Below are 5069 nucleotides of genomic sequence, written 5' to 3'. Positions count from 1 at the left end.
TGACTCATCCGTGCGGGACTGGAGAAATGCTAAGGAGAACGGCAGGGCAGCTAACAAAGCTCGATTTTCACTGGCTAAATGAATTTGGCACGCAAGTAGCAGTCAGCAGTACTTAATAATTACATTATACTTGAAGTGATAAGACAGTGATGCAGCAGCATGGCAGATGTCAGAGGAAGAAGCCAGCAAATGCTTGTGCTGGTTCCTCTTCACTTTGATGTCTTCTCACTGGGCATGAAAGAGAGTCACTCCAAGCAGCCATGGTACCTGCCCAAATGCAGCAGCTGAATCAGAAAGACATTTTCATCACAACTTCAGATTTACTCTGTTTCAAGGTTGTCTCCAGGCAGAAGAAAGCCCTCACAGCACTGCAATTCAGTGCGAATCATGAGCGTAGCCCCAACCACCAATGTAGCCATGGTACTTCTGAATGCCAGCAGATAGCGGGAGTGGAGGATGCTCTTGTGGTTGGTTGTTTTTCTAAGATACTGCAGGCTATTTTGGGGAAGCTGCCTTAGATTCTGCTGCCTTCAGCCAGCTGCAAGGCTTTGCTATGAGCACTAGTTTCTACCACCCTGGTGTTTGGGTTACCGGGGCTACCACTTTGGTGATTGGGTCAGCATCTCTGCTGGCATGCCCCTATCCATAGCTGGCTGGATGGGTGTCGAATGGATGATGTACTAGGGAGAAAGAGGTTTGGGGAGGAGGAAAGCAGCATGTGTTCCTCTCTCCTTCCCACCCTGCCAGCCAACAGAACAGAAAGCAAAAAGACACAGGGCTGTGGGAAAGGAAGGGAGGGTATACATTGCATTCACTGCTTTCCCATGATAGCTGGAAGTGGACAAGCCGCAAAATGCCACTGCCTGCTGCACTGTGGGAAGAGGAGCACTCACTTGCCTCTAAAATGAGAGCAATTATCCAGAATTTTGGGAAGCAGAAATGACATACAGCATATCTGTGTGTCTGTCTGGCATTGAGAAGTGACTGGGGGCAGCGACTTGTGACTGAGCAGCAGCAGAGCCCTTAGCAAAATGGGAGGAACAGGGAGAGCCACCCTTTTTACCAGCATCAGCTGCTACACTTGCTGCTTTTGGAGCAGAGAGTTGAGCAGCTACCACCACCTGGACTGTAGGAAAGCATTTTGGTGCCACTTGGCACAGAGGGTGAGGGAGCGGGTTCGTCCCTGGGAAGTCCTGGAAGGAGCCCAGCTCTTCTTGTAGACCTTTTATTTTACTTCCTTTAAAGGCTGGGGGGCAGGAGGGAGGGAGGACTGGGACAACTCCGTCTGAAAGAAAAAAAAAGAGGCAAGTTAAAGATGTGGAGTGCTTGGCAGAGACCCAAAGCACAAGAGCACAGAGACCGTGAGAAAAATGTCAGTTTACTGTCCAAGTGGATGGAAATCAGACGTTGCCTTGGGACTTCACAGAACTTGTAAATTATAAAGGACTGGACAGGAAAAGAGGGAAGATCCAGCCGGGCTGGAGGAGGCAATCCAGCAGGGTCTTGATCCCAATATGGTTAATATCCATGAGACCGATTCCTGCAGGCAGCAGTGAGCTTCCTATCACTATGTAAATCCTTCACTGATGGCCAAACCATATCTAAGAAAGGAGGAGTGGAGACTTCAGAGCTTTGATGTTGTGAGCAGCTAAGGAGGAAGAGGGAGACATGAGAATGGGGAAGAAAGTCATTGCAAGCCTCATTTGTACTATGGGCTACCATGGGCAGAGGCCAGCTGGTAAGGACAGCCGCTCCAGTAGCACTGAACAGCATCTGTTGCTATTCCTAGTTCACCCAGATGCTGCTCAGATGCACTGCCTGGGTATGCCAGGGTATCTGGTGGATGACCCTGAAGCCCAGAGTGGTAGGAGGAAGACAGAGGGATGGCGGAAGAGATGGGACACTGCCTCGAGACAGCTTGCAGCACGATGGGCACACAGCTGCCTTCAGAGATGGAGCAGATTTTGCCGTTCGGTGTGCAGGCAGACCATGGTACTCAAGCTAAGATTAATGGAAGAAGTTGTCCATGCCTGTGCCTTCATTATACACATTGCACACACAAGTCCTGGCCTGGTTGTTTTGCTTGGGATAGCACTAGATCCAGCATCTCACTCGGGCCCTCCTGTTTGCACACATCTGGTAAAAGGTGAAGCTGGTACAAGAAGCAGCAGGGACAGCTAAAGAAACCTTTGTAAGCCTTGTCTCAAACAAGAAGCTTAGAGACTTCAGCCCGAAACTACTCACAAATGCTCTTGGCTGAACACACGGACGGGACTTGCCTCACACCCGCTCCTGCGTTAGCGGCTGAAGTGGTCCACAGCAACTCATCACTGGATTGAGCGAGCAGTTCCAAGGGTTAGCAGTGGTTGGAAACACAGCGTTCAGAGCATCCTTTTTCATGTATTGTGCTCTGCCTGCCAGGCAGGGAAAACAGGCTGGTCCTTGCCATTTCTCAGCAACTTGCCGTGGGAAGCTCATTCCTGCTTGCCTTGGGCTGGCTGTCAGCACGGGCTGGGAACGCAGCCACTGCTCTGGGATCTGCAGGGCCCCTTTTTGTAAGGAAACAAAGCCATGCCTCTTGCACAGGAGCACTGAAGGGCTTCCTAATAGCCAGCCATGGACCAGGGCCCTGCTGTGCAAAGAGCTATAAATACTGATAAGGATGTCTGCTGCCCCAAAATGCTCCAAATCCCACACTGGCATGAGATAGGGGTCACATCTCCTGCTTGCTGGAGCGTTTTCCATGTTGATCGTTTCCTGCCACCTCCACCCTGTGCGTGTCATGGCCACATGCACCCTCTGTCATTAGCATCTGAGTGCAGGGTGAGGGTCATTGTTTCTGCAAAGCAGAGGTCTTCCATCTTTCTGGGGAGAACCCTAGCACAAATTAGACAAATATATTTTAGGCCAGATCTGCCAATACAAGAAGTTATGAGAACCCTGACCACAGGCATGGGCACCCCCAAAACACCAGCTTCCAGGATCTACAAGATTAAAGATGTAATGGCTTCAACAGCATCCTTGGTCGCAGGAAGCACACAGCCACGATGAGCACTTGTGCTCCACAGTGTGTTGTGTTCTACCCCACGCTGTCTGGTGGGAAGAAATCCAAGCAAGCTCAACAGCATTGGATTTGTTGCACAGCACCCAGTCTTGCTATTTAGCAGAGTGCTCCTCATCCATCTTCCTTCCCCAAAATATACCACTGCATCCAGCTTTTAAAGCTGAATCTCTTGGCTATTGCAAACAAATAAGCAGTGAGGAAGGATCACATCTAAGAAAGCATTTAAGATTTGCAGCCTCCTTTGTTCATCCTCTGGTCGTGGGGTCCCATAGGGAAATCTGCTACGGCAGAGCCCTGAGGAGAGGTTGTGCTTACAAGGAGGATGTTTAGCTCAGCTTTTCCTCAGGTCAAAGCTTGCACAGGAACATGTCTCCTTCCAGAGAGGATCCTGGATGCTTTGGAGGCAGGAAAGGGAAATGGGAAAAGCACAGACACTTAGAAAATGCAATTTGGTCCTAATGGGATTTACTTTGTGCCTATGGTCTCCCTGAAGTGATAACACCACATAAGAAGCTGCAATTCATTAAAGGTAGAATAAGGCTCAAGAGGAAAAAACCCACCTTTAAGCAGACCAGAGGATTTGATGCCGTTTGCTGCTGGGCCTAGGAGGGGAAGAACATGGAATAGAGCAAAGCTTTGGGTGTGGGGGCTCAGCTAAATGGCCAGTGAGCAGAGAAAAAGTGTTTCTCAGGCTATTTCAGTGCCACTGAACTCCACAGACAGCAAGAGGGGATGTCATGCATGGGTCAGAGTTGGTGGACCTCTCCAGAGGTCCAGTTGTGGTTGTGCTCAGGGCTGTAGGGACCAGAGAGCTTCAGTGCCTGTTACCTTCAGGGCAGAGGAAATCTCCTTCACCTCCCCTCACTCTGAGGTTAGGTTCTGGGAGGCCCCCTGATACGCAATCTAGAGAAACAGCCTGGTAAACAGACACCCCGAATGCACGTGGCTCCCCTTGGCCTGGTGCCATGTGGGGGACTTTGCATGCTCAGCAGCATCCAGCTGGTTGCTGAAGATGCTGCAACCACCATGGATGGCTTTTGGGGCCAGGGCAGCACGGAGCTAGCCCTCTACAAGCATAGCGCCCTTGGAGGCCATCATGGGAGGAGGTTTCCCTGTGCGAGGGCAGCGTCCACCTTTGCCGAAGGCTTCACCTCCTTCAGCAATGTCTGAAGGAGGGGGATGCTGGAGGTAGATGAGGAGGTGCTTGGGGAGGCAGGAACGTGCAGAAATGTTCAGGGAGGGTAAGTGAACCTGTAGCTGTGGCGGGTGAAACCATTAAGGTAGTGTGAAGGCTTAAAAAAAAAACAACAAAAAAATCCAAAACCAACCCCACAAAACCTACATCTGGACACCCAAACAGCATCTTCGTGGCCTTGTGGGGCCTTGGTCAGCGATGTCTGGGATCGGGGCTCCCTCTAGAGGGTTTTGCACTGCCAGCAAATGGCCACGCCATGGCTCTGGGGAGGGGGTGGGACCCCAGAGCACAGTTCTTCCTTTCTCTGAGGTCCTGCTTTGGATAGGGTGGCGTTAAGAGCATTCCCAAATTGCCCCGATCCAACGCGAGCATCTTAAGCTCTGCCAAGGAGGATGGCAGAGGCAGAGATCCAGCATGTCCCTGGTTCTGCCTCCAGTCTTGGCATTTGCCAGCACAGAGCCCAGTTGCCAACAGGCCTTGGGGCTGCACAAGAGTGTGACCTGCAGTTTGTCCCTCACAAAGGCTGTGGCACTGACAGCACTGGTGCCATGGTGCTTCTGGTCAGCCAGAGACAGAGGAGCCTTAGAGATGAAGTATCTGGGAGCCATGTGTCATTTGGGCTTGCAAGAAGGTTGTTTACATTGATTGCTTAAGCCAAGTAGGATTTGGGAAGAGGGCTGATGGGAGTGGCTTTGCTTCATTGGTGCAGGCAGAGTCTCTCTGCTTGGAGATCCTGTCAAGGGGTTGGAATGATTGAGGGCCAAGCACCATGTTCTGAGGTCAGAGAAGCTCAGCTACAACCAGGAGATG

The sequence above is a fragment of the Athene cunicularia genome (genome assembly GCF_003259725.1).
Source record: "Athene cunicularia isolate RWA chromosome 3 unlocalized genomic scaffold, athCun1 chr3_part1, whole genome shotgun sequence".
Lineage (NCBI taxonomy): Eukaryota > Metazoa > Chordata > Aves > Strigiformes > Strigidae > Athene > Athene cunicularia.
Note: the sequence above shows the minus strand (reverse complement) of the source record.